This window comes from Dermacentor andersoni, chromosome 4 (genome assembly GCF_023375885.2).
Source record: "Dermacentor andersoni chromosome 4, qqDerAnde1_hic_scaffold, whole genome shotgun sequence".
Taxonomy (NCBI): domain Eukaryota; kingdom Metazoa; phylum Arthropoda; class Arachnida; order Ixodida; family Ixodidae; genus Dermacentor; species Dermacentor andersoni.
Window position 1 is genome coordinate 137077155 of NC_092817.1, and position 26144 is coordinate 137103298.

The window sequence follows — 26144 nt, forward strand, 5'->3', positions numbered from 1 at the left end:
AGCAAAGGCTGCTCCGCGCACTGAGATCATTTGAACAGGTCGTCGGTGACTGCGATCCCTTACAAAAATTTTTAATGTGTTTTTTTAGAAAGTCTTTTGAATTTTCTCTATAGAACTCTATTGTGTTTATTTTGATTGCCTATAGAATTTTCCTATAGAGTTCCAAAAGTTATTTGGCCACCGCATTCTTATAAGAACTCTAAAGACACATTTCTATAGAATATTTCTATCGAGTCGCTTTAGAGATGCTAAAGACAAATTTCTATAGAATATTTCTATCGAGTTGCTTTAGAGATGTTAAAGACAAATTTCTATAGAATATTTCTATCGAGTTCCTTTAGAGGTGCTAAAGACAAATTTCTATAGAATATTCCTATCGAGTTCCTTTAGAGATGCTAAAGACAAATTTTGATAAAATATTTCTATCGAGTTTCTTTAGAGATGCTAAAGACAAATTTCTATAGAATATTTCTATCGAGTTGCTTTAGAGATGCTAAAGGCAACTTTCTATAGAATATTTCTATCGAGTTCCTTTAGAGATGCTAAAGACAAAATTCTATAGAATATTTCTATGCAGCTGCTTTCGAGTCCCTACAAGCAAATGCCTATAAAAGCTAGGCCAATGTGTGTAAAGTACTTGATATTTACCAAAGTTCTACTGTAGGCAATAAGGACTACAGTAAATGCAGTGGCAAAATAATTGGTACTACAACCACAAAGTATTCAGTTCAAAATGTTTATTGCACTTCAGACTATATACATGCTTCATATATGTGACATACACGCTTCAGACTAGAACTTGCAACACACAAACAGCTGCCAACATGCTTCTCGGGTCAAGCTGGTGGTGTGAACGCATGAAACATGAGGTAAAAAAATCAGTGGCACACTTGATTACAGTTGACACCTGGCAATAACAGGCTTGACTAGGACAAGAAACCATACCATTAAAACTGCAAAAGAAGTGCCTGTTCCAGCAGCGCACATTAAATGGTTGGATACTAAAGCCTGAGAATAGACTTATATGAATGTCCACTGCAATGTTGTGTCAGCCTGACGAAACGACACAACATTTTAGTCTGTTTAACTGCAAAAATAACACTGGCAGTCCCTGCAAAAATGTGGCAAATAGTGGCTTTCACAGATAAGTACACCATATACCGAAACGACACAGCCTTTTAGTCTATGTTTGTGTAAAATTAGCACTGGCAGGCCCTGCAAAAATGTGCCAAACAGTGGTTTTCATAGAGCAGTACACCATATATCGTACAAAGTTTAAAAGCTTGTATTTCGTTGTAAGGGAAACAATCTTGAGATCAGAGCCAATATTCTAAAATTAGGATGAGAAATACAAACCAGACCGACAGACGCAATGACTAAAAAAGAGATTTAGCTCGGGAGCTCCTATGTAATGCACACGAACAGTAACATAGTTTTTCTCGGCAACTATGGAACGAAATTTGATGAGGTTTGATACATTTAAAAATGTTTAAATAATAGTTTTTACAGTAACACCATCAATTTTTGTTAAAATTTGCTTAACACAGCAAAACTTGAAGGAAAAGAACTTACTCAGTTTGCAACTGTATATTGAAAAAAAAAAGGACTAGCACAAGTTCGTTAATTCTGTCGTTTTTCTTACTCAAATACATCCAAAATACAGAAATACTTTTGAGACAACCACAGCAATAACTTGAATTAAGTTTGTGACATTTGAGAATTCTACTTGTTGCAGGAAGAACTATTTGGCAGGCTTAAGAAAAATAACACCACAAAGCTTAATAATCCACATCTCTGTGCCAGAAAGGGATATCACAGTTCTGCAGACGCCATCTGCTATGTCTAAAGTCAACAAATTTTATATATGAATTTACAGCTTACATGAAATTGTTGCAATGTTTGAGAGTTTCGCGCATCTACTCATAAATTAGTGATTCTATATTAGAGCAGCATATGGTATCTCAAATTTGCCAGATTTAATTACGGTATTAGGTCCAACAGAAATGCGATGTCATATTTTAGTTATGAGTAAGATTTGTTAACCTTACTGCTCTGTTTCTTCAAAATTTGCAGTTTTCATGAATTCGTATCAAAAGCAGACTAGTTGTCTAAAAATGCTTCATCATGGTACTGTGCTACGTGAATTATGCTTTTTCAAATAACATGTTTACTTTGATGCAACAATATTTCTTTATTTTACCTGATTCCTTGCTGTAAAACTGCACAGTACTCATGAGATATGAATAAATAAATATTAAGTGAATAAGTAAACAAATAAATATTGCGGTTTGTCTTATCATTCCACCACCAGCATGACCTGTATGGAGCTTTGGCTACTGCTTACATGTTGCAAGTTCATTCTTACATGATCACCTGCTATTTCACTTTCCAGGAAAGGAGCGAGGAAAGGCTAGTTATTGGCCTCATTTGGTCCACCTAGTAATCAGCGACGGTGGAGCCTGGAAAATACAATTGAAATTAATTTTCAAAAGGTGTAATGAACATTCAGCCGTAATGTATTAGCAGGCACAAACATGCCACAAATATCTATATAGTTGTAGCACTATGCTAAGTTTCATTTCAGTATTTCACAAAAAAATTATAACAGAAAAGTGGCAGAACGCCCCACCTCCCCACCACTCTGCCAAACAGCGGCAGTCCTTTTGAGAATCACTTTGAAATATTTTTACTTTCCCAAGATTCTGTGACATCAGCACTGGGCCAATGTGCCTGGCACTAGAATATCATGGCTGATGACGAAAAGTATCTCCAAACGACAACAGCCTAAGTCACACATTAATCTCATCTTGCAATGACAACACATTCCCCTTTATAACATAAGCAAGCAGGAACACCCATGAGCTAAGAGTCCTATACAGACGTCACACTATGCATAGGAAGCAAATTTTTTGAAAAGAAGGGAATGACCTACTGGCTTCTATCGTTCAGCGGTAGACAAAATTATTATTCCATCCCCTGTTAGCCATAGTTGGTATGTACTATGCTTAATATGCCAATAATAAATTTCTCACATGGAGCTTGAGCAATCGTGATGATGCATAGAAGTATCCATTGTATGGGGTCCAATAATGTTTTAAGTTGTTTTCGCAAATTATGATGGATAACTGCCAATTTGTGGTATTCGGAACACAGTCGCAGTGTCACTGTCAGATACAATGGACACAGTATATTCGTGCTTCTTGAGTTATTGAAACAGTTAGTTTCTAATCTAGTACGGGTATGTACACTAGTATCCTAAATGCAATGATAAGACTTCCCAATTGCAATTGAAAAGTTAATTCAGTTTTAATTAAAAAGGGTCCTTCTTGCAACATAGCATGTGAAAAACCGAAAACAGAAATTATACAAATACGTAACTTTGAAAATTGATTGCATAACTGCTCTATAGGCCAAGCAGAAAATTTGACAAGAAATAACGTGCCTAAAACTACTTGCAACAAACAAATTTGTTACTACGAAGGTTGCAGACAATTCAGTAAACAGATTGTGACCCAGTCTTCTTATGTGGCATTCCTCAGCAATTTTGATGGTCAATTGGTTACCGTAGCTGCCCAATACAGATGAAAAGTCTAAATCTGGCACGCAGCCCCAGTCCCATCGGTGCATGGTCAAGCGGGATGAACATACTGGTCCGGTGGGTGAATTATGGTGCTATCTTAGGCACGTGTTGAAGCACCGGCCAATCTGCTGCATGTACATTTGACCAAATACACACATGATCACAAGAATAGACTACACTACCCCTGACAGACACAAGACAAATTTAGTGGTATCTAAGCAAGCCTTTCTTGTCAGGGTGCCTATATGCAGAGCAGTGTGCAAGAGAATTGAGAAAGGCAAGCAGGCAAGGGAGGCTTGCTCGGTGAAAGATACCGCCAAATTTGTCGTGTGTGTCACAGGCAGTGCAGTGTATCCCTTTCACATGTGGTCAAGCGTACATAGGGCAAACTGGCCGGCATCTTATGTGTATAAGAGATCCCCATATTTCATTCAAAAGACCAGTATGGTCGTCCAACTTGGCAGTACATTTCTACAATGGGTCTTCATGTTGGATTACAATCGTTCATCTGTTTTCATCGGCCGTGAAAATTGACAAGTGAAATCGATGAGGCATACCACATATATAGTAAGACATGTCGGTGAGCCCCCATTTTTAATGCAACAAGCAAAAAAGGCATCCCGTGTAGGTCACAAAAGATCCATATCAGTCTAGCCTATGTACTACTGAAGTAAATGCAGCATAGTAAATAGTGATCTTCATATTAATTATCAGGAAATTAAAGCTCACCAAATGTGTATTTTGCAGTGGCTGTTACTATGCGAACAGAGAAGTAACTGTAAAAGTATCAATGATAAACAATGGTGTGCACACTACGTGCTTAGACCTGCAACATAATTAGCCCACTACACTTCGAATCCCTACATGCACAGAAAACTGCACGAGATTGTAGCACAAACAAAAAAATATGCAAATAAGGGGTCCAGCATAGGGAATAGTTTTCAAAGAATAAAACCACAATAAAAAGTCCCAAATATACTACGTACAAAGCAAAAATTATATTTAACTTGCAGGTAAGCAACTTACGCAAAACAAATACTAAACATCAGGAAAGGTTAGGTATAGTTTTATACAGAACACAATAATGTGGGCATAATGGCTATGCACACAAATAGGTAGCAAGCTCAATAAAGTTGCGCAAATATTTAGTCTCTTTAGTAAGCTGCATTAAGTAATGTGTTGATAAACTTCACCATGAATGACACCAAGCCCACTTTTTGGAACACGTACATTTCATACACACCTGACATGACCATCCAGATCACACACCATGCTGCTGCAGCCATATATCCACAGGGTCTGCATTTCTGGGGGCTCCTCGATCTTGGAGTTTATGTTGTGGGTCACGGCCTCGCCACTACAAAATGAGTTCTATGTTAGCTTATAGCAGTGGCACAATAAAGCTGTGACATCGTGAAAACATGCAATCAGCACCTAAATGAGTCATGAAAACAATGTCTGCACTTATGTGGAAAGAGAGCAAATGCTTGAAATCATCGAATGTCATGATAATAGGGACCTCTACATCAAATAAAATTTTGGACGCGCCGCAGCAGCAGATTACAATCTAATCTATAAGTTTTTTTTCCATTACTTCGTATAGGCAACTTTCCCCTGTCAAGTTTAGTTAAGTCAGTTATGTCAACACATCTTGTCTTGGAAATAAAGCTGTACTAGTAGCAAGCTGTGATTGGCTTACATTTTTTCCCTATAACTGTTCGTTAACCAAAAACCTCGTAAGCAGAGATTGTGCACAACGTCGAAGCATATATAAGTGAGGTAACGTCACTTAAGAAAGAATCGATGAAGAGGTAGACGGGTCGTTACTATGTAACTTTAGCAGACAAGCTGGAGCTCACGCACAGCTGCACAAGGTGAACACGATTTGCGAAACTTTTCTCAGCGGGAGCAAACGCTTATCAGGTTTATCAATTCCGCACTGTGGCAATAGAGTTGCGTACACAATTCTTACAACCAGCGCGTAGCAAGCATCAGCACAGGGTTCACTGTTGTCGTGGGTATTCCACTTGCTACGTTCGCAAGGCACTCTATACACACACGGGAAGCACACACAACACGCATGAACGCACGTGTAGTTGGCGAGCACGATTGCTTACCGTTTCAACAGTGCGACGAGGTCGAAAGGCGCTCTCCAAGTTTCCAGTGATGCGTCTGCGATGTTACTTGCAGCATACAAGCCGCTGGGTAGTGGACGAGCTGAGGCACGCTAATAATACACATTACTTCTTTGCGCCGTCCACCAAACTTTCCACGACAACCAGCGGAGACAAAGGGAACGCACTCCACGGCATGAAAATCGTTGGTCCACATTTAGCTGGCGCGCCACACATACGGCGTGCTTACAGCGAGACTCAAGCCATCTTCTGGCACTTTCGTGCTCGCGAACTGCGTCTCATTTCATTACAGCAAACCTAATAACACACGATTAAACAAACACATCGAAGCAGCTGGCACAACAACCGTTGAAGACGGAGGAGTAACAACACGCCGGTCCCTGGCCGTACCTTCGTATTCTACCGATCGCGTAGAATACGAAAATACCGGCGCCGCCAGCGCTGTCTGTATAATAGTGCGGCTCTTGTGGCCTCTGTGATTCCTACAATCATATCCACTACACCAGGTTTTGTGCCATTTTGGGCCGAACTACATAAATTATGTTGAGAGACAAGAATAAATATTGACATGCTCATATTGTGTGCTATAGTTTAGGGCAGAAATAAATTACATGCAGTGTTCTTGCTTTTGAATGGCTTATGCCACATGCAGTCAGCAAAAAGCATGACCTTCAAGATCTGAACAATTTACCCTGAGTAAGCTATCGCTGGGGTGTGATATTGACGATTTCAACCTCGGTCACTGGCCTTGAAGCCCTAACTGACTTTATGCGCAGCCGTTACCTGCACTACCTGCGCCCTCACTTCGTTTCTCATTGATGTAACTTCCTGCTGTCGTTTAAATGTAGCCCAGAAATTGTTGACACAACCTCGGAGGTACACATGTGCAATGTGTGATGTTTCCGTGCCCTTGTGTCCGTCGCACAGCAACAAATATACGATGATTTTTAATTTTACCCGTGAGGCACAGGTTACGCTTATGTGTTCCGTATCTTGCTTTCGTGGCGATGTGCTTATCGTGCGCGGATCGCGCTCATGTGGTCCGTGCCTTCTCTGTGCATTGTGTGACCCACGAAGATTCCTCGAAAAAACAACAAAAAAAAACTTCGTTTCTGCAGCGTGCATTTGCCGCATTTGAGTGGTGTGTGGCAGAAATGTGCGGCGGCGTTCGATGTGTTCCCGCCCCAAGTGCTGCAGTCACTGCATGCCAGCAAAGAGATATGACGCGGCTGCTAACGCGCAGTTTTGCTTAGTGTTTCTTGGTATACATCTTTGTGATTTACCTGCATATGCGACAGAAACAACAATGCGCGCTGCCATTATATTTCTTTAGTTTTCCTAATTTCGATTAGTGTGATGTTCGCCTTCGACAATGAGTGTCTTTTTAACGATGCTCTTGCTTGATGGTAACAAACCTCTGAAATGCCGATTGCAAGAACCAGCGACTTCCACTGTGAAACCAGCGGGTTTTTTTTTTTTCTTTTTTTTTTTCGCAATGGATCGCACTGGGTACGCTGGCTCTCGCTGGGACTCACTCGAGACCAGTGAGAACGCTGGATGAGAGCTGGGTCACACTGCAAGAGACGCTGGCTCCACTGCCATGACGCTGGGGCGCACTGGCTTGTGCCGTACAGGCGCTAGTTCGCATTGGAAACTGTGCTGGTTGTGTTTGTGCTGCGCTGGCTCCAGTACAAAAGGACGAGCGCTGCTGAATATTAAATGCTTTATACATTTTCATCACTTGATACTAGTCTCTTGTCCTAAATAACGCTATATCTTAGGGTCATAGAACTATTTCGTGTCGCAGCATGGAATATAGGTGCGTGAGCTGCCTTGTTTATTCCTGCACATCTGACACTGAAGATCACTTTCGTTTTTTGCATTTTCCCTTTTGACAGGGCAGATAGCTAAATTCTTGAACGAAACCACGCAAACGCAGAGAACGCCGCTTTTTTAGTAGTTCGCACGTAACGTGTTACTGGGAGTTATCGCCATTGTTGCAGTGTTGTGGAGTGGACATGAAATCCAGTAGTCGTTCAGACGCGCTCGAACGGACCCCGAGTTCGAAGCCTACCGCTGCTTGATAATATCGCACCGATAACAAAGCTGAGGCGATTCGTGCGCTTCCACTTTCCCTATTGTACTAAAGAAAGGTTCTGAGGCTCAAATACACACGCTTTAGCTTTCGCCAGCTACCCGCGCCCAGATCGGTCCCCACCGATGATTAGGCATAGCGTATCCGGCGAGTGCCTCTGCACGCTATCGGCGGGTCTAAACTGAAGAATCAAGAAGTCTAACAAGGATAAATCACTCTATATTTCAGATTTTGCATCGGTGCTTTTAAATAAACAATTTTTTTCATGTCTACAGTGTCAGCACAAGAAGTGAGGAGCGCCCATGTGACGCGTCAAAACACAGATATATGGGCTGTCGCCGAAGGCTCCCAGCACTAGCCTGCGCTTCTCTGACGCATATATATGACTAGACAGACGTGTAGACTGAAAGGCATAACTGAACTAACAAAACGTAGCATATCCCTCGCGTGAAGAACAAGAAACGGCTATCGAAATCGGCAGTAACAGCCCATTCATGCAGCGTCCCGGGTCGGTGGTTCATTTAGGACTTTTTTCCAAGTTAAAATGTCAATCGCAAGTGAAAGTCGATGTTATGGCACTTCCGAGCACACTGTTGAATATGGAGAGCAACTTTTTCTTTGAGCTAAAGGCGTGAGTTTTAGTTGCTGGGCGATAGCGCATCTACCACGTCTGTGTAGGACTTCTCTCTGTGAAACTAAAACTGCTTCTCGATTTTGGTATGCTAAATTATCCGCTCATCTCCGGCTGCTGGCGTGGCGTAGTGGTAATGAGCCCGGCTGGGGTTCTGCAGGTGCGACGATCGAATCCTGGTCGGAGCATTTTTATTACGTTTTTCTTTTCGTTTTTTTATTGCACTAAAACGCTCTCTGTTGCTTTCTGTATTCAAAAAATAAATACGGTGCCCAGGCACAGCGTGGTTAACGCGCTAGAGCTGTTTTTCGGACCAGTAACCAGCGCCTCCCAGTACGCCGCGCCTGCCCAGCGCCCCATGCATCCAGCGCGCGGCACTGGGCCCATAATCCGGCGATGCACTGGATACTGGGTACAGTTTATAGAGTGAAAATATAGAGCCGTTCTTACACAGGCCGCACTTTAGCTTCTTTAATGTCCTATAAACGTTCCTTTATAGAACTCAGTACATATGTCATATGATGGCACATTTTTAGAACGGGAATGGAGAGCCAGTCTAGAGAAAGGCCGCATTAGAAGTTCTGAAAACGTTCTATAAATTTTTCTATAGAATTTGGTACATAATATGTCAATACGACCTCTATAGAACTTTTATGGTGGATGTAGAGCCATTCTATAGACAGGCCGCATTAGAAGTTCTGAAAAGGTTCTATAAACATTTTTCTATAGAATTTGGCACATAAGATGTCAATACGACCTCTAAGGAACGTTTCTGAAAACGTTCTATAAAATTTTTTCTATAGAACTTGGTACATAAGATGTCAATACGACCTCTATAGAGCATTTATGGAGGGTGAATGGAGAGTCAGTCGATAGACAAGCCACATTAAAAGTGTTAAAAACTTTCTAAAGACATTATTTTATAGAATATTGTACATATGATGACAATAAACCCTCTATAGACCGCTTATAGAGCGTGAATGGAGAGTCAGTCTATAGACAAGCCGCATTAGAAGTGTTAAAAACTTTCTATAAATATTATTTTATAGAATTTAGTACATATGATATCAATACACTCTCTATAGAACATTTATAGAGAACGAATGGAGAGCCATTCTATAGACAGGTCGCGTTAGAAGTTTTAAAGACATTCTATAAAAATTACTTTATAGAATTCAGTACATAGGACGTCAATAAACCCTCTATTGCACATCTATTGTGTGTGAAATGACTTGTTTCTATAGACAGGTTTCTATAGACTTCTTATAGAGATTCTATGCAGACAACTCTATAGATCGCGAGTTCCTATAGAGTCCCTTTTGAATCCATAGGAACTCATTAGGAGTTCTAAAGGAACTCTAAATCCATTTTCATAAGGGATGGGCGTTAAAAAACAAAAGGGGCGTGCCATTTTAAGAAAAAATTCTGCAACAAAAATGCCGCCACCACTCGCGAAAGCGATATGCGACCGGAGGCAGCATTGTTTTCATTTCCGTCCTTCATCACACTATCAGCCTCGCTCTCTCTATCGTGTGTCTTCATCGGCCCGGAAATAAATTAAGATATTGCCTGCGCTACGTCACATGCTGCTTCCGGTCTCAGACAAACACATTTATACAGCACGTATTCACCAAGAGAAAGCTGTATCGCCAGTTCCTCATGTTGCTCTACAATCTTCTCATTCACATCTTTCATCTAATTATAATACCCAGTACTTAATAATACTTAATAAAACTTATTATTTATTTATCCAGAATGCAAAAAAAAAATAATCTGATAGTATCTCCGAGCGACGGCAATTGACATTACCTTGATTCTTCCAGGCTACGTGGCATTTACATATTTTTAAATCTTGGTGCACGATAGTTAATCGGGATGCCGTGTATAATTACGCCGGCTTCAGATTTACAAATTCAGAGAAATGGAATAATAGTCGTTGGCTTTTGCACCATATGTTTCTGACGTTTCGGCTGGTGGACCAACTTCTGTTACAATATATATATATATATATATATATATATATATATATATATATATATATATATATATATATATATATATATATATATATATATATAACTTGCTAAGAGTTTTATTAGCAACGGGCGCGGGCGAATGGGTAGCAGTCACAAGCGTTCGGCCAAGGCCACCAGCCATGATCTCATGCCGGTAGCGATGGTCTTCTTCGTTACAATCGCCCTCCGAAGACAAAGGCACCACCCTGGTAGCTTGAGGTGAAGAGACTACACTTGGGTAGTACGGCATAGGCATAGGGCATTAAGCATAGTACGGCTTAATGTGAGAGACGCGGACAAGTTCGCGGCCGCGATGGTGTAGATCCGTCGATGGCGTGAGGGACTCTACGATGTAATTGACGGAGGACGTTTGCTCCAGGACGCGGTGGGGTCCTAGGTATTTTGCGACAAGTTTTGCGGAGAGGCAGGGTGTGGTAGCAGGTACCCGAAGCCATACGAGAGAACCAGGAGAAAAAGTTGGTGCAGAACGGTCGGCAGGTTGACGGGATTGCTGCTGCGACTGGTCCTCGGTGGAAAACGAGCGGGCAAGCTGGCGGCATTCCTCGGCATGACAAGCAGCTTCTGATAGCGGAGTACCTTCGGGCGCGTCAGGTGTATATGAAAGAAGGGTATCGAGCGTCGTAGAAGGTTCTCGCCCGTATAGGAAAAAGTAAGGGGAAAATCCAGTAGTTGCTTGGGCCGCAGCATTAACGCGTACGTCACGAAAGGGAGAACTTCGTTCCAGTTGGAATGATGAGAGGCGACGTACATCGAGAGCATATCGCCAAGAGTACAGTTGAAGCGCTCGGTCATGCCGTTAGTTTGCGGATAGTAGGCTGTACTGGTGTGGTGGACGATTCGGCATTCGTCGAGTAGTACCTTCAAAGCATCGGAAAGAAAGGCGCGGCCTCTATCGTTCAGAACTTCGCGAGGGGTACCATGGCGAAGAACGAAATGTAACAGAAACGATGCAACGTCGCGGGCGGTGTCAGTCGGTAGAGCGGCTGTTTCAGCATAGCGGGTCAAGTGATCCCCTGCAACAATAATCCAGCGGTTACCTTCTGCAGTGAAGGGTAGCGGTCCGTATATGTCTATACCAACACGATCAAAGGGCCGACTAGGGCACGGGAGGGGTTGTGACGGGTAGCCTTATCCGGGAGGTAATTTTCGGCGTTGGCATTGTGCGCAGGAGCGAATGAACTATCGGACGTAGGTATACATGCCGCGCCAATATAATCAGATGCGTAGTTGAGCATAGGTCTTGAAGAGGCCGGCATGCACGCACTGAGGGTCTGCGTGGAAAGCGTCGCAGATAAGGTCACGGAGATGGCGGGCTTTCACAAGAAGCCACTTGCGACCGTCAGAAAAGTAATTACGACGATAAAGAAGGCCGTGGCGAATGCAGTAGTGGGTAACCTGGCAGCGGCGAGCGCGAGATGGTGAACAGGTGGATGGATCAGAAAGGATGCTGATGAGAGCACTGATACAGGGATCCTTGCGCTGTTCCGGAGGCATGTTGCGCAGTGCATGAAATGTAAGTGTGGGTTCACGGGCGGATAGGTAAGCGCAGTCAGTGGACACCAGTGAGCGAGAAAGGGCGTCAGCGTCCGTGTGTTTGCGGCCTGAACGGTAGAGAACCCGGATGTCGTACTCCTGTAGCTTAAGGGCCCACCGAGCAAGTCGGCCAAAAGGGGTCCTTAAGGGTAGACAGCCAACAGAGGACGTGATGGTCAGTGACGACATCAAAAGGGTGGCCTTACAAATAAGGACGGAATTTTCCAAGGGCCCAAATATTGGATAAACACTCTTTCTCTGTAGCCGAGTAACTAGCCTCGGCCTTTGTTAGAGTTCGGCTCACGTAGGCAACGACATATTCATCAAACCCCGCTTTTCGTTGCGCGAGTACGGCGCCGAGTCCCACGCCGCTGGCATCGGTGTGGACCTCTGTGGGGGCTGCAGGATCGAAGTGGCGGAGGATAGGTGGCGAGGTTAGCCGGTGGCGCAATTTCGTGAAGGCGTCATCACAGGCGGGTGACCAAGCGGAAAGTTCTTTGTCGCCACTTAGAAGGGCTGTCAGGGGTGCACTTATGGAAGCGAAATTTCGAATGAAGCGTCGGAAAAAGGACCATAAACCAAGAAAACTTTGAAGCTCCTTTATTTTCTTTGGTTGTGGAAAGTCGGTGACAGCGCGGAGCTTGGCTGGATCCGGAAGGACGCCGTCTCGCGATACAACATGACCAAGAATAGTGAGCTTTCGGGCGCCGAAACGACATTTCTTTACGTTGAGTTGAAGTGACGCGTCAGTAAGGCATTTTAGAACGTGCTCGAAACGGCTGAGATGTGTTCGGAAATCAGCGGAAAAGACAACTATGTCATGCAAGTAGCATAGACGTGTGTTCTATTTGAGGCCACGTAAAATATTATCCATCATTCTCTCAAAAGTGGCTGGAGCATTACACAGGTCGAAAGGCATTACGATGTATTCGTATAATCCGTCAGTTGTTACAAATGCTGTTTTAGGTCGATCAGATGGTGCCAAAGGGACTTGCCAGTATCTGGAACGTAAACCCAGCGACGAAAAGAACTCCGCTCCTTGCAAACAGTCGAGGTCGTCGTCGATGCACGGTAACGGGTAAGAGTCCTTGCGCATTATCTTGTGAAGACGTCGGTAGTCGACGCAGAATCGAATAGAGGCATCCTTTTTCTTAAAGAGAACGATGGGTAATGCCGAGGGACTGTTCGAAGGCTGCACAACGCCACGATTGAGCATGTCAGCAAGCTGATGGTCAATGACACGGCGCTCAGAGGCGGATACTCGGTAAGGGCGTTGCCGTAAAGGTGCATGACTGCCGGTATCTATTTGGTAAAAAACGGTCGATTTGCGATGCAAACCGGAAGCATGACTGTCGAAAGAAGCGCGGAACTTCTGCAGGAGAGCAAAAAGCTGGCTTCTTTCTGCAGATGACGTTCCATCGTCAGTGGAGCAGTTGAAAGCGTCGAGGAGGGACTGATCAACGGCAGGGTCACAAGTAAGTGCGCCAGGGTCAGCAGAAGTAGAAACAGCAGGAGCGTCAAAGATGCAAAAGGTGTCGACTGGTTGGACGCGGCTTAGGTATTCACCGTGAAATAAAGGTAAAGGGCAGGCCGTGGGATTATCGACGACCATTTTCGTGACGCCACTGCGGAGAGTAAGGAGAGCAAAGGGCAGCGGAGAACATCGGCGGCGAATGAACACCTCAGAGGGCGTAAAGAGAACTGTGCCATCAGAAATAGCGGCGCATGACACAGGCACAAACAGGGAAGAGCGTGGAGGGACGGCATTATCTTCGGACACAAACGGTTTAGCACAAGAAGGGCCGTTTTCGATAGTTTCAAGGTCGGGAAGTGCAGAAAGTTCGAGTTCGGCGTGACAACAGTCAATAACGGCGTTATTATTTGCAAGGGAGTCCCAGCCTAATATAATGTCATGCGAAAACGAGAGCAGCACGACGAATTCGACAGTATACAGTTGACCTTGAATGAAGACGCGAGCAGTACAGGCAGCAAGAGGCGTTATATTTTGAGCGGTCGCGGTTCGGAGGAAGAAGTCAGAGAGAGGCGTCAAAACCTTTCGTAGTGTGCAGCAGAGTTCGGCGGAAATTACGGATACGTCGGCTCCTGTATCCACAAGTGCAAGGACGGCGATTCCTTCGAGAGACACTTCAATTACGTTAGCTGGAGAGGTTCGAGGACTTGGGCATTGTGACGTGGACGCAGTTCGTGCCTCCGGAACTGCGGCCTTCAGTTTTTCTACTTGGTGGGCATGGGACGGCGCCGCATCGGAGAAAGCGAGCGACGACGGGGAGGTGGTGAGGGGCGGGTAGACGCGGCTGGGCGGTCAGGGGAAAAAGAAGAGGCCGGAAGGCTGGAGGGCGAAGAGGAAAACGGAGCGGTGAAAGGTGGCGGTCGCCGGATGTTCCAAAGAGGCAGCATGCAACGGCGACAATGGCGCACCACGTGACCAGCACCACCACAAGCAAAACATATTGGGCGGTCGTCAAAGGGGCGCCACTGGTGGAGGTAAGGTCTGAGTCGTAGTTGAGGAGTCGGATAATGCTGTCGGTCGTGAAGCTGCATAGATGGCGTCATAAATGTCGGTGGTCGATGCATAGAGGGCGGCAAGAGCGTTTGTGGACGAGATCGGCAAACTGCTTCAGCGTACATGAGAGGTGCGGTGACTGGTGTCTGCTCAACGGCTGGAGCAACGGCTTGAGATATGTGCTCTTCAATGAAGTCGAGGATCGTAGGCGGCAAAGCTGGTGGTGGTTCCAGGACAGAAGATATCAAAGATAGCTGGCGGGCGACCTCTGCGCGAACGAATTCCTGAATTTTTATGAACAGAGCAGCATTGTGGTCGTGGACTCCAAGGCTTGACAGAGAGTCGGCGGGCGCAGTGACACGTCGGATGTGAAGCCGTTGCCTGCGCAACTAGTCGTAACTCTGACACAATTCTATCACTTCAGCGACAGTTTGAGGACTCTTCGATAATAACATTTGAAACCCGTCGTCCTCAATACTCTTCATTATATATTTGATCTCCTCCTCTGACATCGATGCATTCACCCGTTTGCAAAGGTCAACAATGTCCTCAATGTAGCTTGTGAAGTTGTCTCCGGCCTCTTGGGATCTTGTCCGCAACGTTGTTCTGCATGAAGGTTTCGTACTGCTGGCCGTCCGAAAACTTGAATAAAGCTGGCCTTGAAGACGAACCACGAAGTGAAGTCGGCTTCATGGTTTAGAAACCCTAGTTCCGCAACGTTCGAAAGAGAAAATGCGACGTTTCTCAACTTGGTAACATTGTCCCACTGGTTATGGGCACTTATTCGATCATAAGAGGATATCCAATCTTCAACGTCTTTGTCATTTGTGCCGTAGAAGATAGGGGGATCACGCTGACGCAAGGCACCGGCACAAACCAAGGTGGCCGGCGCCGTTGGAAGAGTGGTAGGAGTGCATATGTCGTCGGGCATGATGGGGGGTAGAGTGCGACTCCGAAGTTCCAGGGTGGTCGAAACCCCGCCCCTCCACCACTTGCTAAGAGATTTATTAGCAACGAGCGCTGGCGTATGGGTAGCAGTCACAAGCGTTCGGCCAAGGACAGCAACCACGACCTCATGCCGCAGCGATGGTGCTGTGGCACAGGCAGGCTACTTTCCTTCGCTACAATATATATATATATATATATATATATATATATATATATATATATATATATATATATATATATATATATATATATATATGCGTGTGTGTGTTTGTGTGTGTGCGTGTGCGCACGTCTTTGAGCACGTGAATGTTCGACAACGAATCAAGAAGGCTAAATTTTGTCTACAGTTGATATATAGGGCGGAAGTAGAAAAACAGAAACAAGCTTCATATGACCTTTTTTTTATACACTGACTATTGAATGAGAGTAGAGAAAAAGAAATAGAAACCGTATCAACTTTTTTCTATAGACAATCTATAAACTGGGAGTAGACAAAAACAATTAAACACCTTATCGACTCTCGTCTAGAGACAGTGTATAGAACAAGAATGAACTGCAATAAATAGAGCTTGTATCGATTTTTGTCTATAGGTAGAGTATAGAACGGAAGCAGACTAAAAGAAATAAACAGCTTATCAACTTTTACAATCTACAAGCTGCGCGTACAGAAAAATCAACACGTCATCGACTCTCGTCTATAGACAGTCTATAGATGAATAATCAGCCAGAATATAGACTGTAGCGACATTTGTGTAAAGGTAGTCTATAGAGCGAAAGTAGACAAAAAGAAACAAACATGTTATCGACTTTCTTCTATAGGCCACCTATAACCTTCGAGTAGATAAAAATAACCAACACCTTATCGACTCTCGTCTATAGACAGTGTATGGAAGAATCATGAACAGCAAGATAGACGTTATTGACATTTGTGTATAGGTAGTCTATAGAGCGGAAGCAGTTAAAAAGAAATAAAAACTTAATCGGCTCTCGTCTATAGACGTTCTATAGACACTCTATAGGCAAAGAATGGACAAAACTAAATAGAGACGGTATCGACTTTCGTATACTGCTAATCTATAGAACGGAAGTAGACAAAAAAAATCATCTTATCGACTTGAATCTATAGGCAGCCTACAGATGGTAAGTAGATAAAACGAAACCGACACTTTATCCACATTTGTCTAAAGACCGACAATAGAAAGCGAGTAGACAAAAAGAAATAGAAACTTTATCACCTTTTGCCAAGAGACAGTATGTAGACTTTGTATCAACATAAGACCAAATCTATAGAAAAGCAAAGTCGTCTACAAGAAGTCTATATAGTTTCTATATATAGTCTAAACTCATTCTAAGGAAACGGCGGCCTCAATCTGTACTTAAGCTAAAAATATATGTAAATATCGGTTTAACGCGGCTTTGGATTAGAAAGATCATATCAAATGCCACCCTGTAGTCTGCCGGGAAGGTAGGTTCTCGGACGTTGTCCACTGAGACTAGGAAACAAAAAAGTGTGATTGTGCTGCGCAAGTTCTCGAAACTGATTGCACGTACCTACATGCCACCTCACCTTGATAACAAAGAAAAGAATGTAATTAATATGACGCAGAAATATTGCTGAAGAAAACATATTCAATTAGTAAAATGTTCAGAAGCATCTAATGAAAGAAGTATTACTGTAACTCTTCGGCAAAACTGTTCCGAAGAAAGTGTTTCGTATGGCTATGAACTTCAAATAAATATATTTAGACCACTTACACATGAAATGCATAAATGTGGTAAGGTCTGCCCATGTACGTAGTTTTAGTGACCCAGTATCAATTACTATGTCATATATTTCTATGCAATGAGTTGAACTTCCCTCATATAAAAGGAACATTACCACTCTAGGGGCGCCAGGTATTCTTGAAGAGGTGGTTTGCTTGTTCTCTTTTGCGTGTTTGATCTGCTCATATATTTTCTTGGGGCTTTTAAGTTAATTTGTATGTGTTAAATATCTGTATTCCTGTTGGTTTCTGCTGATGGAGAAGGTATCTCTGTGCTTCCCTCATATAAAAGGAACATTACCACTCTAGGGGCGCCAGGTATTTTTGAAGAGGTGGTTTGCTTGTTCTCTTTTGCGTGTTTGATCTGCTCATGTATTTTCTTGGGGCTTTTCAGTTAATTTGTATGTGTTAAATATCTGTATTCCTGTTGGTTTCTGCCGATGGGGAAGGTATCTCTGTGCGTTGCTCGAAATAACCAGATTTTATCTAGAATGGTTCCCTGTATTTTTGAGCTTCCATCGTAGACATAATACGGTATACGGAAATTACTTTGGTTAACGCGACAACTGCGACATTTGCGAATTTTATTTGCTATTTCTTCTATTTCTTCTACCACAATTCTGCGACAAAATTCGTGCTATTCACGTTACCACAAGATAATGCGACCGCATTGAACGCGAGTCTATTGCGTATAGTAGCGGCGCATGCATCAATCAAAGCATCGTGAACGGAGGAACTCTACCTTTGTGGAATATGTTTACTTAACACCAACACATTACGAAATAAACCACCTTCGGAACATTAGCTCACAGTGTGTGAGTGAGGAGCATGGCAGGAAGGTATCATTTTTCCCCTTTATTTCTTACTTCTGTTCTTTTTTTTTCGCAATGTAGGAAAAAGGAAATGACGCCTACAAAAAAGTCAAGCAGCGACACTTGGAAGTACGCCGCCATTCTACGTATTTCTTTTCCTCTAAGTACACACCATATGTCAAGGGCAGAAGCCCAGCAGGAACTTGTTGTCCTTTGGGTGTTTCCTTGGTAAAAAATAGCCCTGCAATAACACTTGTAGTTCAACGTGAAAAGGCGACGCATTTTTGTTTCTCTGCAGTGAGTGAAACTAAAGCTTCACGAAGATTATATGGGAAGCATTTCCTTTTCGTGCAATGTGGCGTCCTATGTTTCACAAGAAACGCTGCAAATGTTTACTGTTCAACAAAAGCCGGAGTGCTACTGTGTGTTCCAGGACAGCTAGGACACAAAATGAAGAGCAATAAACAGTCTATTGCAGTCGACGCAACGCACAGAACAAAGACAGCAAACACAAGCGTGTACTGGTGTTTTGGTATAGAGGCAAGGAACAGTTCTATTATAAGCCTCTATGTTCGTATGCTGCTCCGTATACCGCGGAAGCTTTAGTTCTCGTACACTCCCAGTATTAAATTTCTTTTTCTCCAGCCTATCAAATACTCGAGAAATGTCTTGTGCCCACGATTGTTGGGTATGATTAAGTGGCGGCGCGAAATTGGCCCCAAACTCGTTCTTTTTCGAAGGAATGGTGGCAAAACACAGCAGCTGCACTTGAAAAAAGTACACGAAGATAAATAAATGCGAGATAAATGGAAAAGAATGCAAAAATAAAATAAAACTTCTCAGGGCTCACCCGAAGAACGAAGAAAATTGGTAGTTGGGAACGAGAATATACTCTCTAAGACTACTCGTAGGTAAAAAAAAAAAAAAAAAAAAACAATACGATCCAATATTGCAGGAAAAGGAGGTCGACGGAGAAAAAAAAAGGAATGAAGTGGAAAATTTCAAGCGCGCGTTCACAAGAACGTGAGGAATGCCTTCCTGAATAATTCGTCAGGCGCAAGGCGGCCTGTTCTTGAACAATCGGCATTTTCATTTCCCTATTTACCATGCAAGACGCAGGACGAGCGAGTCCACCGCGGAAGGGTATGCTCGAAACAGGAGGCGTGACTTTCCCATCAAATATTGTTTCTTGCTTTAATACTCGCTTTCTATATGCACCATAGCTTAGCTTTCGGTACACGTAGCTCACGCATTACTTTTCTTGAACTGCAGCTTTACTCCCCTTGTAAACTTAATTTAGTGATGGCAGTCCCATTTCAGTAAAAGAAATGTAAGTGATGGAATGTTAACGATTTGTACTCGTAGGTTAACGAATTGTAATCATAGATACACGTTTAGCCAAATTGGAAAGCATCACTGGAGAAATAGAATAGCACGAAGGTGAAATAACGAATGAGCAACAAGGAATTATCTCACTCGATACAAGCAGAGCTATACCGTGAACAGCCGTGGTAGAAGAAAAGATGTTTCAAGCTCGATCCGAAGTCTTTACAAGAAGTACAGGCTAAACTATTAGCTCCAAACACATTGGAAATGTAATGTACACACATACCAGTCCCATTGGTGTATTATTTGCAGCTGTACATCACCTCTAAAATATACTAGGCGTAGATTGTTCCGCATACATTAGTGTTACGTGTGCGTCTGCCACAAGAAAACGATGTATCCAGAATCCCGTTGATTCTAGTGATTCTGTCAAGGCACTGAAGGCACTACTACGGCTGCATCTACTGCTGACATTGTTAAGCTAACATGAACATAGATGTCACGCTGTCACTCCAGCGGGCAAATAAAATGTATCGCTACATTTTTGCAATGATAATCATATTGACGTCCATAATTATCATCAAATTCATTTGGTCCAAATGCTTTTACCAGCAATTCATTATTGACAATTTTCACTCGGCAAAATAACGGCTATCTTTAGGAGGTTAGCTACAAGTTTTGTCGCGGCTGTGAAAACTGAAACGCTGAGGCTGCAACACAACTAGCGTAGGCCCCGTCACTACAAATTCCTTTTAACATGAAGTTAGTATTGCTTACACAATAAATCTTATTATGTGTGTATGTCGTAAAAGCACACAACCTCTCTTCGTATTTTTTTTTCCAAATCGTCAGCACTCTTGTGATGTACTGCCGCGCTGTCAAAAAGCAGCTGGCAGTATTTTCAAATAAAATAGATAAAAATAAATACACTTCAACCACTGTTCCGAGGCTTCATATGAATGAATTTTCCTACCTAACCATTTTTCTGCCTACCTCGGCCACTGCATAGTTCATGGTTGAATGGGTGGCGCATGGGGCTGCGGTGCTCAGGGAACACACCTCGTAACCAACAATCGACCAAACTTGGGTCACTGAGTATGTGGTAATGTCTACATATGTGTCGCTCTTCAAAGAACGTCTTTGAAACAAACTTCGGTAGCTGGCAGTGGCGTAGCCAGAAATTTTGTTCGGGGGTCTCACGTTGCAGCTGTACTTTCTTCTTAAAGAATTTGTCTAAGAATCAAATACATTAATAATAACTGCATTGCCTTTGCCAAAGATGCTGCAAACAAATTCTCGAAGGCTACGCACTGCCAAGACAAGTAAAATATGTATTTTCTTATAAAAGATTATACTAGTATGCCTCAAAAATTTTGCCCCAAATAACTGATATCAATGCTTACATGCTTTCTTTCTATTTAATAAGAGAGTATCACACGAACTTTACAACTAGATCAGTTTGAAACCAGCAAAGCATTGCATGCCGCTGATATGAAAAATGTAAAAGCCAACGAAATGAACAAGTTGAGCACAAATATTTAATGCAACTTTGTTAACCCCCCTGCCTTTCTCACATTTGCATATATATCTCTCTCAGTCATTTAAGAACCTTGTTTACATTTTTCTACATATGCAATGACCACGGAAAAATCTCAATGACACTGTACTTCGTTACAATGTATGGCGAATGTGCAGCTGTCACCTGTCGTGTATTGTAATTGCACCGAAATAATAGTCGCAACAGAGAGCGCATATATAAAGCAAGAGTTCAGCAAAATATACGAGGGCGAGTCAAATGAAAGTGAGCCAATGCAAACATATAAAAAACTGGGTACTTTATTTAAAAGTAGTCTCAATGAGCATTTAGACATTTGTCCCACTGACTAAGGAGTCACGTGATTCCCGTCTGATAAAACTCCTTCGGTTGCTGCTTCAAAAAGTCTGACTGACCCTTTCACATCATCATCTGACACCAATGTGGTTCCTTTGAGCTGTTTTTCAAATGCTCCAAAATGTGGAAGTCGCAAGGCGACAGGTCTGGGCTGTATGGCGGACGTTGCAGCGTTTCCCACTTGAGTGTCGCCAGTTTTGTATTAACCACATCAGCGACGCGGGGATGGGCATTGTCGTGGAGCAAGATGCCCCATTCCTCAATTTTCCACTTCGTTTGTTCTTGATTCCGACACGTAGCCGTTCCGACGTTTCCCAATAGCGGAGACGATTGATAGTTTCTCCAGGCTTAGCAAATTCGAACAATAATGGCCCCAGGCGACCGAAAAAAAAAAAAATTCGACAACACCTTTCTGGCAGAAATGACGGCCGTTGCTTTCCCTGTAAGCTTTGCGGACGTGTTTATGGCTGGTAGTAGCGGCACCATGATTCGTCCCCGGTCACAAGTGCAGACAAAAAGTCGTCACCCTCATTGTGAGGCCGGAGTAGATGAGCCAAGGCAGCGCCGAACCTCTCCGTCTTCAGGCGGTAGTTGAGAATGTTGGGCATTCACTGCGCACAGAAGAGCGAATAGCCGAGATGTTCATGAATTATGGCGTGCCCCGAACCTTGACTGATGTTCCCACGCCCTGTCAATTCATCGATGCTTATCCTCCGTTCTTGCCTAATCAGCCTTTGCATTTGTGTTGGGGTGATTGCACGGCGACTTTGATCCGGTCTTGGATTGCCTTTGCAACTTTAACGTCCGTTGAACTGTTTCCTCCAACGCCTCACATTGGCCAATGAAATCGTATCACTGCGGTGTTCAATGTATACCGCAGCGATACGGCGACTAATTCCTTTTTGGGAAACGTTTTCAGCAGTCAAAAACCTCACGACACCATGCTGTTCAACTTTTGGAGCCTTCATTATGTCACGCGACTATGTTCAGCCCAGTGTGTGAGAGCATTACCGGCATTTATCCTCACACCTGCGTCTCACTTTTGTGAATCAGATGCCTATGTGGTACGCGCATGCCTCGCAGATAATGAACCAAAGCATTATTGCGCGGTTTGGGTTCGCTCACTTTTATTTCACTCGCCCTCGTACATTAGAAATGCGAAGATACAATGGAATCTATAAATGTGAAGATACACTTGATAAAGGGCAAAAAAAGTGTCACTAGAAACAAAGTTCACTGCATGTATACACAAAACCTCATAACAAGATATTTAAATATGCGCACGAGCCTTCAATAAATCGACTTTCCTAAGAAAAAGTCGCGGTATATAACGCGCCAAACAAGGCAAATAAACATATTGCGCAAACACGCATTCACAGATCACAGCCCTCGTCTCCCTCTACTCCTCCTGATGTATCGCGCGCGACAAGAGGCGGCGCGCTTTCTCCTCGATTTGGTCTTTGCGCCCACAAAACTGAGCCACCATCGTCAGCTCACCCATGCCATGCCAGCACCGCCCCCCCTCCCCTACGCTTTTACTCGCACATACAGCACGCGGCGCGCGGTCACGATGTTATCGCCCTTGGACTTTGTACGGAACATGAGCGCGACGGCGACGGCAGGAATGCGCCTGGAGGGTGCATATAATTGCTATCGCAATAATATAATAAGAGTATCCGGCAACTGAAGCGTCCCGTGACTCATTACTTTTCGCAAAAGAAGTAACGAAATCGAACTTTCACTATGCGACAATTCCCTCCGCCGCATCAATGTCTGTTTTTCTCGTTTGTGGACGGGGGCACCAAAATGAAAAAAAAATAACGCAATGGAAAGCATGTTGGCCTCAATCGAATGCCTACATTGGGCACCTAATGTGGCTACTGAAGGGATGTAGAAGAAAACGGGAGACGCTTAGTCCACAGAGACCCATACGCTTACTGCTCGGTATCCTACACCGGCGAGACAAGACATTACGGAGACGTTGCGCTCAAGCGAACGCTTGCAATCCGTCGAGTCTCTGCAATGATGTCGGCGAGCGACAATGCATTGTTTCTTTTTTTCTCGTCTGCTAGCCAGAAAATATCCCAAACACTGCCAGGCGAAAATCCACTCGGCCAGAGAAAGACGAACGCACACCGAAGTGTGCCACGTGGTGGTCGTGACAAAGCGAGAAAAAACGCATGTGCTCTGGCTGGTTCCGGCAGACCGCGTGTAGCGGGAAGAGCAAGAAAAAAAAAATTAAGAAACTCAATGTTGCGAACAAAAGTCAACGTAGAAAAATAAGTAACAACGTAGTTACCTTTGTTTGCTAGCTTTAGCATCTTGACATGGTTGCTTTGGCGCAGGTGAAAAAAAAAATGTCGATATTCTTTTGTATGACATGACGGCACTAATGAACCACCACAACACTTCGTCTCACCATACTTCGCTGCGTGCTTTGTCAACTTGTCTGATAGTTGTTGATTAGGCTAGCCTCGTTGTATGGTCCGATGTACGACTTTAGAAAGTCAATGCACTTTCGCCGTCAAATGTTTATAACAATATTAAACCCACAAAGTTACGGAATTGAAAATCTAAAGCACGACTTTGGAAATGTCAATCCACCTTTCGCAAGAAAGGTTTATTACTTTACTGAAACTTTATACCCGTAAAGTTTGAGAATTGAAATCCATGCGCTCCGTAGATTCCGCGGCTTCCGCGCGATGCCGCGATGAGTCCGCTCGCCAGGAAAACTCCCTTGAAACTTTTTGCGCGGATGGAGCTCCTTGCGTTACAATATATGGTTCCCGGTACATGGGCGTAGCCGCAAAATCGAGCGCGATTTCGCAATGTTCGCGCTGAAATGTGTTTTCGAGCATGAAATGGACATTCTATAGACAAAATACAGCATGATTTCCGTCGTCAAGGGTGGTTTTGGTCGGCGGGGCATGACAGGAGGAAAATATTTCGTGGGAGAGGGCTCACCCTAAGCTCACCCCCCCCCCCCCCCCCCCCCCCCCGGCTAAACCCCTGGTAACTGGGTATGTTCCAGTGGCAGAGTACCGCTCTACAATCGCGAAAAAAAAAACTGCGTTTGTCCTATGCTTGTTGGAATCTAACCTACGTCTCAAACGTCCCTCAAGGAATACAACCCGATGCTTTAGCAAGCTGTGCGAGAAATGCACTAGGTATATGCCATTTTTCAATTTATGTCTTCCCCGCCGATGCTTTAGAGAGCTACGGCATGGATGCACTGCGCATTTGCCGCTCTTAAGTGAACCTCTCGCCAACCAAGGTCACTGAGTGTGTGTTACTGAGTGTGCGGAAAGCGGGGGGACAATTCGCAGCGTTGCCACGCACTGGCGCACCATGCTTCCCGTCTCGGAGGCAACACGCGGACCTCTCGGCAGTGCCACTAGAAGGCGCAGCGTCTTCACAAAGAAGCGCGAGAAGAGGAGTCCGGTTGTCAAATGACACATTTCTCAGCGCCGACCAGCCAGGTATTTCAGAGTCCACGCACAGGGCCCGGGGCGGCGCCGCTAGATGGCACCGAGGGTTCTTAAGGAAGCTCGAAAGAGGAGCCCCGCAGGAGTCCCGCTGAAGTACACGTCTCATACGCTACTCGCTTCGACGATGGCAATGTGATGTGTAGCTATATTGTTTCAACGCTAAACACATCACCGCCTATAGTCATCGTGAAATGGAGTCTGCTGAATATCTTGATATTGGGTGCAAAAGGAACGAGGTACTGAAATTTTTATACCTAGTAATTTGTAATTGTTTCTTCTCACGTCTACTTACGCGCCCCACGCTAGGAAGCCTGTTAGGGACTGATAGCATGATAACTCACTCATATTTCTTCGCTGTCTAGGATGCCCAAGTTCTTCATATTGACATATATCTGCACATGATGTTTTGAGTGCGAGTTTGTTCTTGAGTTCGATGGAAAAATAAGAAAACGCCCCACCATGACCTCTAGAAAACACAGGTGACAGATAGAGCTGCATGTGGCCTGCGCGGCTCATGCAGCACAGCCACAGAGTTAGCTGGAGGAGCGGCTACATGGTAGCTCCATTTTGGGCACCACCTACTACACCTGTTCGCCTTATTTTCATGATAACGATTTTCATGAACTGCTGTCTGCACAGTGGTCTGCTTAGCCTCATGTTGCCTGATTGCACCCACGCGCGTAGCTCTATGAACCACTTCTTCAGGTTCTTCCTTTGCGTGGAGCCGCCACAACATATACCGAAGAGTAAGCACAGGTATGCAGACTACATGGCGCACAAGTCAAATCCCTTGACCCGTGGCTCGGCACGTTGCTTTTGTTGATGGTAATGGTAATGATGGCATCCCCTTCGAAACGGGATGGTGACAAATAGTCACATAGCTTGCTACATCCATGGTTAGCTACATGCAGCATGCAACTGCTCTATGTAATTGCTACTAGTCGGGACACATTGTGGAATATAACCGAAGTGAAATGCATAGTTTGTACTTATCGACGCTATGTGGCGTGCATGGCAAATGGCATATTACGATGGCAATGATGATGCTAATTTTGTGGTATTCCCTTTGAAACGAGACGATAAGAACAGTAACCTTAATCCGGTATGTCATACATGTTTTTCATTACATCAGTGTTTATACACCTCCATAATCTTCTTTTCCGTCCTCAAACTTCTCTATCTACCTTGCACCACTACCTGTGCAGGTGCTTCACGGCGTGCCACCTGGTGTAATAATATGCAACTGCAGTGAAAAGTGCGCACGTTGGGATACTACGAGGCGCGAAGCTCATATTGCAAGGCCAGTGGCACGATACCATGCTATTCATGTTTAAGATTTATTGGCATCTCATTTGAAACGCGTTGGTGAGGTAGTCCCAGCC

General features: G+C 43.9%; 1 long non-coding RNA gene across 2 annotated transcripts; it reads right to left on the bottom strand.

The window, feature by feature from the left end:
* Positions 1 to 727: 727 nt before the first annotated feature.
* Positions 728 to 6083, bottom strand: LOC129386047 (uncharacterized). 2 transcript variants are annotated; one of them, XR_011893921.1, is made up of 3 exons: positions 5698 to 6083; positions 4824 to 4937; positions 728 to 2459 (listed from the first exon to the last, which is right to left on the bottom strand). It is a non-coding gene; the product is annotated as an uncharacterized lncRNA (long non-coding RNA). The 2 variants fall into 2 exon arrangements; XR_008613533.2 differs by having other exon boundaries at positions 4811 to 4937.
* Positions 6084 to 26144: the final 20061 nt, after the last annotated feature.